Below are 10539 nucleotides of genomic sequence, written 5' to 3'. Positions count from 1 at the left end.
GGATTTAAAAACCTGAATCCGTACATACGGTCCTTGTCAGCAACCTGAGATAAATTCCCAGCTAAATGTAGAAAGAATTACAACTTAAGAAAATCTGTACATGGAGTTTAAGACCTTATCCTGGCCTGGGGGCAGGGTCAGTCTGTTTGGAGGCTGTATGTGGAATGAGAGTTTGGGGGATTTGTTTGACCACAGCCATGCTAAGCAAGCAAAGCATTGGCAATACCCAGCAGCTGGAGGTGAGAATTCAGTGTTTAGCAAGGAGGACAGTTTACCACTGCCTTCAGAGCTGGCAGATGCTTGGCCACAGGGGATCTTTAAATCAGCAGTGCCTCGTTCTCTAGACCCAATTCAAGCAGAAATTATTGTGCTGGAGGCAGGTACCAGTATGTTTGTCAGACTGCATCATCATCTGGTTCTCCTGGAGCTTGAAGTCAGGAGGGATGTGTGACTAGAGTGGCAGAGCACACTGTCAGTGCATGAGAGATACAGCCTGGAGTAATGGAGCAAAGAGCCAGAATATGCCTGCCCACTGCTCGTCTCCACATGCTCCTTGTTTCCCAACAGACACATTAAATTAGCCTCTGTATCCACCTCGTGCTGATTTTCCAATATAGATGAAATCTCTGAGAGTGTTGAAGGCCTGTTTGAAACAATCCATGGCTCCCCCACCACCTGAGCTGGTGTGGCCTCACCTTGAGTCCTGGGGGCAGTTTTGGGCACCTCAATGTAAGAAGGATCTGAAGCTATTGGAGAGTGTCCAAAGGAGGGAGACAGGGATGGGGAAGGGTCTAGAGGGGCCATACGAGGAGGTCACTTAGTCTGTTCAGCCTGGAGGAGCCTGAGGTCAAACCTCCTCAGGATCTGCAGCTTCCTCAGGAGGGGCAGCAGAGGGACAGCACTGATCTCTGCTCTGTGTGAGCAGTGACAGCACCTGAGGGAACAGCTGGAGCTGTGTCAGGGGAGGTTTAGGCTGGATATCAGGAAAAGGTTCTTCCCTCAGAGGCTGTTTGGGCACTGAACAGGCTCCCCAGGGCAGTGGTCACAGCCCCAAGGCTGCCAGAGCTCAGGGAGTGTTTGGACAATGCTCTCAGGGACAGGGTTGGACTGAAGAGTTGGAATGTGGTGGAATGACCTTTGGGGTAGATGGTGCTGAGTCTCACATGCAGCAGAGCTGTTCAGGCTTGCTCTTGTTCCCCCAGGACTTCCTGCAGAATGGCCTGAGCAAAATACAGCTCTCCTGGTGACTCAAGTATTCTCCCAGCCCTGTGCTGGGACATCAGGGGCACGGTTCCCCAGCAGGTGCTCTGGCTTGGCTCTCCAAGGCTGCAGTGTGTCCTGGCTCAGTATTTCCTGCACAAGGCAGGCTGGGGAAGCTGCTCTCACACTGCCAAGTAAACCTGGTTTTCTGCAAATCTGAATGTATACACAGGGTCTGTGTCTGCAGGTCCTGTAGGCTGAGTACACTGAGATGAGGTTCCCAGTGGCCCAACCGCAGGGAACAGACAGACGGATTTTGGAATAGCTGAGGGTTCATCTGAGACAGACAGGACAGAGCCAGGCCAGGCCTGTCTGCCTTCACACCCCCCAGGGACTCCCAGAGTCAGCGTGAGCCAGGCAGTGCTCTGTGCTGTCAGAGGAGTGAAGGTGTGCAAGAACTCTGGAAACACAAACCAGACGTGCCCAGGACAGAGCTTTAGCCTGAATACAGGCAAGACCATTACAAACAATTCTGATTTATGAAAAAAAATTATTTTAAATACTTTCGTTATAAAAAGTTTTTTGGAGGCTCATGTATTTCTAGACACAAAACTGATGTGTTTTATTGTTAATTATCAAAGAAAGTATTTTATGTTGAAGATTCTGTTCTTAGAAGTTTCCTTTTTTTTCAGGACTCTCATCCCTTTGGTCCCACACCAGACATGTTCTCCATGCTTGCAGGTGTTATGGGAGGAGGGATGATTTGGAGAAGGAAGAGGAGGAAACATTGGAATGGGGTTGACTGTGAGTCACTTAGGTCAAAATTGACAAAAGCCATCACAGGATTTGGGAATATCCTTTAGAGAATGTTCATCCTCTAGAGAATAATCCTCTAGCAGCCAGAGGCACTCAAAGGCTACTGCCAAGTGCCTCCTGGCTTCAGCTCCTGCATGGAGCTGCTTATCTGAGGACATGAGTCTGTTGTCAATCTTTGTGCTGCAGTTTCCAGGAGAAAAATACAGTTACTGAAAAATTTCTGCTCCTGTTGCAAGCCCTGGATTAAGAAATACCTTTATTCTCTTCCCGTCCAGCTGCCCACTGGATGTTCTTCAGTTGAAAAGAAGGAAGATGTGATTTCTTAGGTCAAAGAAACTGATATTCCTGGAAAAACAGGCCAGGGTCTGCACACTCAGACTCTCCTTCGAGCCTGAGCAGCAACAGGCAGCTTCCAGTTCTTCTTCAGTGCTGGTTTACCAGTTTGGGATGGCAAGATTATTGTGGCTGTGATCATGGAAGAACCCAGACTCTTTGATCCTCCACTTCTCACACAGTAGTTTAGAGTCTGGCTGCACTGTGGAGCAAGTCAGCTGGAGACCTGGGTGAGAAACTTGTGCTCATTGTCAAGGGAGTGGTAGAAGAGGGAAGGAGCCTGGGCTCCATCCTTGAGAGGTACTGGGGTTGTGACTGTCACTGTTGTGGTCCATGTTCACCCATAGCTCTCCTGAAATATTCCACAATACCTTCAACTCTTCCTTTTCCACTTTCTCTGGTTCAATACCCCTCCACAAAATCTGTAAAGAAAACACAGCATCCCCCCTCTGCTTTTCTGCTTTGCAGGGAAGCACTTTTATCTCTGTTTCTCATGGCCAGAAGAGGTTTGCTGGAGCTGTGAAGAGAACTGGGAGCCATCCAGCTGATACCGTGTCAGTACAGCAGCACAAGGTCCCTTCCCAGGCTATTGGCAAGGCTGCAGACACCTGATGATGATGATAATCATGATAATAAAACCCACCAACAACTCAGGTGAGTAACAAGACTGCAGGTGTCCATCTAGGGCAGCATGTCTCTGTGACTGCTATGTGAAATTTGTGGAAGGGAGTTTCCAATGAACCTCTGGTGGTATTTCCTAAGTGTAGACCCAGGACAGATTGTGAAGGGATAAGGAGGAATCTCAGGCATGGGTCTTAAAGGTTATTAGTGCTTTAGATTTGGGAGTCAAACAGGAGCCTCCTCCTAGCCAGACATAAGGCCTTTGTCAGGGCTTGGGTGGTTTCCATGATCTGAACTTTTCAGACATCCATGAGGACATGCTCAAGTCTGGGAGGAGTGGCCATGTGTGTGGGCACCAACAGCATGAAAAGGGAGGGTAGAGGACAAGGAGACATGACTCGGTTTGGGGCAGGAATGGTGCTGGAGGTGATGGTCACTGCCTGCAGCCCAGGGAGGGAGTCAGAACATCCCCTGCCTGAGCAGATATCCCCACACTGTCATCTCACAGCTGTGCCTTCTCTGGTCAGAGAAGCAATGATTCTGGGCAGGGCTCTCATGTCAGGGGCACTTCTTTTAGAAGGGGCAACCATACAAAACTGGCTGCAGTTTCAGTTTAGTAACAAGATGCATCACCTGGAGGGCCTTGGCTGCTTTACAGGATTGTGATCGGCTGAACCCTGACTCCTCATGGCTGTCAGTCTTCCAGGGCCACCCCACTCTTCCTCCTTTGCTGTTTTTGTCTGTCGGGGAGTCAGTATTGCCCTGGATCACCGATGGACCATCTCAGGTGATCCATTTGGAATTGTTGCAGTCATGGATGGAAATATTCATGGCAGATTCAGTTTGTTCCCCTGGGAACTGTGGGGTGATGCCACCTTCAGCTGTCTGCAATGTGGCTGTTGTACCCTTCCCTGCAACTGGAGTCAGAGTGGGAACCCTGTGATTGCCATTGTCTCCTCTTTGTTCTTTATGGCATAAAATGGGTCCCATGAATGAGACTTAACAGGGAAAATACTCGCAAGTCCAACATCACTCAGACACTTTAAATCACATCTCTGATCCTCCCCCAAGACACCATTACATAACCATTATGTAAACTGTCTCCAAAAAATCTAAGAAATGCCTCTTGTAAAAATACCCCTCCTCCATTATGGAGCTATTGTGAAAACACACCGAGGAGACCAAAAATACTGCCAAGGAGCTATCAAGAGTAAGCCCAAATTCCCACAGGGGAGCCATTGTAAGTAGAACCATAAAAAATGGAAGGATCATTGTAAAAATCCCTTCAAAAGGCCCCCACGAGAATACTTCCAAAAATCACACAAAAGATTTTTAATACTGGATGCTTTGTGGGATTTTTTGGTTGGTTTTGTTTTTATGGTCCTTTTAATGGGGTGTTTATTGCTATGCTTTGACATTACAGATCACTTCCAAAATGGCTTCTATGCAGTGTTATTTGGGGCAATTTTAGAATCACCGAGATGTTCCCACTAAATCCATATGGTTTGACTCTTTACAACTGCCTTGATGATTTTCACAATTGTTTCATCAGTGATGCCCTAAGGGCATTTTCTAAATGTCTCTTCAGTGGGGTCACTGAGACTTGATAAATTGCTTTGCTGGGGCCTTAGATCTATATATTTTCATAACTGCCTTTGGCTGTGGTTTCTGGTGTGCTGGGTCTGTAGTCCAGGATTTTTTCCAGCTCTCAGAGGAGTCACAAAATGGTTCCTGGGCTGGGACTTGGGATAATTTTCCGAATTCTTATTGGTTCTGTCCTTTAGGTGAGGGCTTAGAGTCAGATCGAGGTTCTGGATTTAGGGGATGTCTTCAGTAATATTGCAAGAGATGTCTCACAAGGGTGATCTGGGAAGCGCTTAAAACAGCCTCCGAGGATGAACTCCCCTTCAGGATGTGTCTGTGGGGGTGATGTGGGTGTTCGCTGGATCGGGTCTGTCAGGCACATTGGGAATGGCCCGAAGGAGCACAGCATCTTGCCCAGCCTCTGCTGAGGGCGCTGCAGTGACACGTGTCTGGGATGCGGCTCAGCGACAGCAGAGCTGCAGCAGTGCCCGAGCACCACGCGAGGGCAGGGGAGCTCCGAGGCTGCTCCTGCAGCGCCACAAGGAAAGGCTCTTCCCAGCCCCGGTGTTGTAAGAACTGCATAAACTCTGTGTCTGTCTCTGTGTGTGTGTGTGTGACAGTGGCTGGAAAGACCCCTGGGGTTTCCTCTGACACCTCCAAACAGAATATAATGAATGGTCCCTCTAAGCTTCCCAGGGCAGTATTTGAGTATCAGAACCACAGAATGGCCTGGGTTGGAAGGGACCTTAAAGAACATCTTGTTCTACACCTTTACCACGGGCAGGGACACCTTCCTCTAGCCCAGGTTGCTCCAAGCCCCATCCAACCTGGCCTTGAACACATCTAAGGATGGGGCAACCACAGCTTCTCTGGGCAACCTGTGCCAGGGCCTCCCCACCCTTACAGGGAAGAATTTCTCCCCAAAATCCCATCTAACCCTGCCCTCTGGCAGTGGGAAGCCATTCCCTCTTGTCCTGTCATTCCGTCCCTTGTCCAAAGTTCCTCTCCAGCTCTCCTGGAGCCCCTTTAGGCACTGGAAGGGGCTCTCAGGTCTCCCTGGAGTCTTCCCTTCTGCAGGCTGAACAGCCCCAACTCTCCAGCCTGACTCCAGAGCAGAGGGGCTCCAGCCCTCAGAGCATCTCCATGGCCTCCTCTGGAATTGCTCCAGCAGGTCCATGTCCTTCCTGTACTGAGGACCTCAGAGCTGGAGGCAGCGCTGCCTGATGCAGGTGGGGTCTCACCTGAGCAGAGCAGGGGGGCAGAATCCCCCCCTCAGATGCTGCCCACAGCTCGTTTGATGCAGCCCCAGACATGGAGGGTTTCTGGGCTGAAACATGAGTATGTTGTGTCCAGTACAGCACTGAGCAGGATCTGGGAATCGTTCCTGTGCCCAGGCCTTGGCGTGGGGCTGTGTTGCTCTCTGCAGAAGCCACCTGCTGGCTGCCACAGGGACCAGTGGCTGGAGCTGCTGCCCCTGGGATCAGTCTCGTATCACCTTCTGCCACACGTTGTACCTCTTTCTGCTTCATAACCCCTTTTAACTGACTTTGCTCCCAATGGCCAGGTACCTTAGGGACATCTACTCGCCTCTGCACTCGTGGTGATTGTGCACCAAGGGGAGAGCATGTCCCTGATATCTTGTGAGGAAGTGACTGTGGGACCCACCATGTCTCTGCCTCCCCTTCACCCTTATGCAGTGGGTTTTCACCCAGATCAAGACCTTCCATTTCACTCACAACCAAGTGACCCATATAGGATGTCAGTGTAACCTGGGAAGGGTCATACAGTGTGTTTTGCAGTCATATCCACTGTGCTGGACACAAGAAGTATGGGATGGACAGTCTGGGGCACAGGACTTGACAGCAGTGGGCCTGTGGGGCAGTTTGAAGGTTTTCTGGTTGGAGAGAGGCAGAACCACACTGGAGAAGACAGAGAGTCATTGCCCCAAGCTTGTTGGGAGCAGTGTGTGTGCCCAGCCTCTTCTGCCTGGGCACCTTGAGTTAGCCAAGGTCCAATTTCTTTTTTTCTTTCCCTTTCAAATCTAGAAACTCTACAGCCTGCAGTGGAACAGCCCAGACTCACTAAGGCTGGCAGGATGAATCCCATCCAGCTCAGAACCATTAGTTAACCCTCTTTGTTCTGTTTCTAGCTGAGCTCTAACTTCTGGTAGATTCTGGGGTTTTTTTTTCCCCTTTTAAGAAGTTTTCACTGGAGCAAAACTGTCATGTGAAAAAAAAGGCATTTTCAGCTTGGAAGGATTTGTTTCTGGAAGGTGAATTGCATCTCACCCTATGGTGTGCACATGGTGAGGCAGCTGCAATTTCTGCTGTTGTTTTGAGCATGTGGGAGGCATTAAGAGGTGAGAGCTGGTTCCCTGGACATGGTGTTTGGAGCTCAGACCCTCAGTTTAGGATGAAGGACTTCATATGCTGATTTTTTTCTCTCTTTCACTTGGTTGATAAAATTAACTTCACTATAAGCTCCCCAAGGCTTTGTTAACAGCAGTCATTAGGGACTGCTAGGAAGGACAAAAAGGACTTCTAGGATGTGTCTGTATTCCTGATCACAGCTGAGGCAATGGCAGAGCAGGTATTTCAGGGGGAGGAAGCTGCTGCTAAGAGTTGGAGAAAAGATCCCTGTGGAAGTGAAATGTCAGAAGCCAGGGGCAGGCATTTGAGGAAGGTAAGTAAGAGGCTTCAGTTAAGTTAGAGAAGGAAATACCTCTTGCCAGAGCTGCTGTGTAGAGGGGGGAAAGGTTCTGTGAGTGACCTGGGGTGGGGGATTTAGCATCTGTTGCTTGTGATCCAGAACACAGACCTCAAGGGGTCTGCTTCTGCAGCACCTCTTCCTGTGACATGCCTCTCCAGACTTCTGTGTAGATGATTTTTAAGGTCTCTTCCAGCACAAACCATTCCATGATTCTATGCTTTTCTCTCTGCCCCCTCTCCTTATACCAACTGCTAAAGGTATCTGCAGCTGCCTGAGGAGATACAGAACTGCCTGTGTGGTACAACTTCTCTGATGCAAAACCTTTTTGGTGTTTCTTGCTCACATGGAGGACAAGGAAGGTGGTGGTGCAGCATGTGCAGTGTCTGACTGTGGCTTCTTGACTGTGTGTTCTGCTTTGTTATTTGAAGACTGGGGTTTTCAGATCAACCTGCAGGAGAAGGGGCTCTCCAAAAATCCTGAACTCAATGCGCCTGTTCTGTGGAGATCTGAAGGGCAGGTGAGGGCTCCTGCTGTGGCATGGGAGTAAAATCCAAAGGACCACTGCTCCACTTCAGCCACAGGAGCAGCCAGCACTGCAGTGACAGGGTTGGCCTGTTAAAGAATCCATTCAGTGCTGGTGGCTCGGGGTCCACGTGCAGTGAGAGCTGCAGGTTGAGCTCTGGTGGACAGGGGAAAGGAGGCTGTGAACTGCTGACCCTTTGCATCACAAAGGGTCCTGGGACCTGTGGCCCAGCGAGGGGACCCAACACTCAGAGACACAGCAGGAGCCAATGACCCCCAGAGTTTCCCACCCTTAGACTATGAGGTGATAAAATCCCAGGGGTTCCTTTGTTCGGGGTTCCTCCTCAGACGGACCAGCTCGAGCTCTTATTTTTTTATTTAGTTATTGCACCAGGATTAAATTATTTTAAGGCTCTGGAGGTCTGAGACTCTGCTATGGGAAACCTGTGGCCAAGCAGGTGAGGAAACCTGGTCTGACTGTGTCAGTGTGGGGGGGAGCAGCTGCGCAGGGACCTTGGTCACAGCTCAGGTGGTGGGAGAGTGACTTCCAGAGTGGCTCCTGGATGGGCAGACAGGGAAGTTTCCTTGACAGGCCCAGCCTCTGTGTGACAGGCATGTGCTCCCCTGGGAATTGCCATTTCCTCCACATTGGCCTAGGTGCAGCCTTGTCAGTGCATCCCCACCACTGCTTGTGCTCTCTCTGCAGAGTGTGCAGGGCTTCAGCCTGGCTGTCATGGCACAGATCTCCTCAGCCTATTCCACTAATGCTTCATGTCTCAGAAAGGCTCTAGCAGGACAGGCCTCGCAGTCAGGTCAAACCCCTCATCCCCCACAAGCCTCTGGGGCTCTGGGGTGTTCCTTATTCACAGAATCACAGAATCGATTAGGTTGGAAAACAACTTCAAGACCATTGAGTCCAACCTGTGACTGAGCCCCACCTTGACAACTAGACCAGAGCACTGATGCCACATCCAGTCGTTCCTTGAACACCTTCAGGGGTGGGGACTCCACCACTGCCCTGGGCAGCCTCTTCCAATGCCTTAAAACCCTTTCAGTGAAGAAATTCTTCCTGATGTCCAACCTGAACCTCCCCTAGTGCTCCAGCACTTCAATGTCTTTCTTGAAGTGAGGCCCCAGCACTTGTTAAAAGAGAGAATTGGACTCTTCAAAGCTTTGCTCACTTGACTCACACCTGACACCTTCAGATCTGTGGTGCAGTTTTATTTCTCTTATAAGTGATTTTATTCTGCGCGGGGTGATGAGGGGTGTATGTAACAGAAATGGACTCACAGAAACAAGACTGTGAAGCAAGAGGAAGAAGTGGTGCAGCAAAGACAGAGAGATGGGGATGGATGGAGAATTTGAACAGCCAGGCAGTCACAGCAAGGCAAATAAGGCCAGCCAAGCCATGGAAACTGGACTGGAACCTGCTTTGCCTTTGTGTCTCTTTTCCCTTTGCCCCTAATGTAACTGAACATGTGTGTGTCCATTGTGACATTCCCCTCACTGTGCTCCTCAAATGTCTTCAATGTGGTGACAAAAGGAAATGTGAAACTCCAGCTGTGGAACTTTTCCAAACCAGAAGTTTAAAAAAAAGAAAACGGAGGAGGGGAGAAGGAAATTAAGATCTAAATGTGAGAGTGGGAGAAGAAGGAAGAGAAGAGGTGGATTAGAGGGGTTGGGAGAGGAAAATAATCCAGTTATTTTAATTGATTGATTAAATTGGCAAAATTGCAGGAGAAAAACAGAAAATTAAAAGCATAAAAGGCTTTTTTTCCTGAGGGCTTGGAGCTAAAAGTACTGCAGATTTTTTGGTGCAATTGTTTTTCTGTTTGTTAATTGGCTCTGTGGGGCAGCACAGCAAAGGGGAGGAAGAGCCCAGCTGTGTAGGGCCAGGCTCCCTTTGGGCACCCCTTGAACCTCAATGGCAAATTGGGACCCACCTTACCATCTGCTTTTTCCTTGAGGATCAGGGTCACTTTAGCTGTGTTGCTGAAGGCTGTAGTTTCCTGAACAGCTGATATTAGGAAAAGTTGTCATTGCCATCAAAACACCTCATCTGGCTCCATCCTCTGCTCCTCTCCTGGTTCAGGAAATCACCCGTAAAGAAAGTGACCTTTTGTTGTTGTTGTTGTTGTTGAGAATTAACCTCAAACCATTCCTAGGTGGTGTGGAGCAGCTGCTGGATTTTATCCCTAAACTGGCAGCAACTCAGGCTCAGCTCTTCCCACACACCATGGTATAAACATGGATATAGAATGATGTTTTTGAGAGGAGGAGTCAGTTTTTGCCACTACTCACAACATTCCTGGTCCTTTGCTTGGAAAGGTCCTGGTCCTGGTCCTTGGCTGTGAAAGTCATAGCAGTAAGTGTAAACTCCCCATTATTATTATTATTATTATTATTATTATTATTATTATTATTATTATTATTATTATTATTATTATTATTATTTCCAGTGTTTGTGGTCAAGTGTATGTTTGGATGAGACCAACTGTGCCTCTCCCTCTGCTTCCCTCCTGTGCCTCACAATGTGCTGGGAAAACTGTACTGGAGGCTGGGAGTGTGTTGGACAATGGAAGAATCAGGACCATGGGTCATGTTCTACAGGCTGAAAGTTTTCTTTGTCTCCAAGGCTGTCCCAGAGTGCTGGACAAGGAAGGGAGACAATACTCCAAAGAATATAGACTCTCCCTAAGCAAAGAAAATGCTGTCATCAGGAGTAGGAGAAAATGTGAGATTAGTTTGTAGATG

The 10539-nt window shown here is 48.9% G+C and overlaps 1 long non-coding RNA gene across 1 annotated transcript; it reads left to right on the top strand.

Moving 5' to 3' along the window:
- The first annotated feature begins 2236 nt into the window (after window positions 1-2236).
- Window positions 2237-5156, top strand: LOC135402665 (uncharacterized). The gene is made up of 2 exons (XR_010425205.1): window positions 2237-3003; window positions 4755-5156. It is a non-coding gene; the product is annotated as an uncharacterized LOC135402665 (long non-coding RNA).
- The last annotated feature ends 5383 nt before the right edge of the window (window positions 5157-10539 follow it).

Source organism: Pseudopipra pipra, chromosome 25, assembly GCF_036250125.1.
Source record: "Pseudopipra pipra isolate bDixPip1 chromosome 25, bDixPip1.hap1, whole genome shotgun sequence".
Lineage (NCBI taxonomy): Eukaryota > Metazoa > Chordata > Aves > Passeriformes > Pipridae > Pseudopipra > Pseudopipra pipra.
The sequence above is the reverse complement of the archived record's forward strand: the minus strand, read 5'-3'. Positions and strand labels throughout refer to the sequence as shown.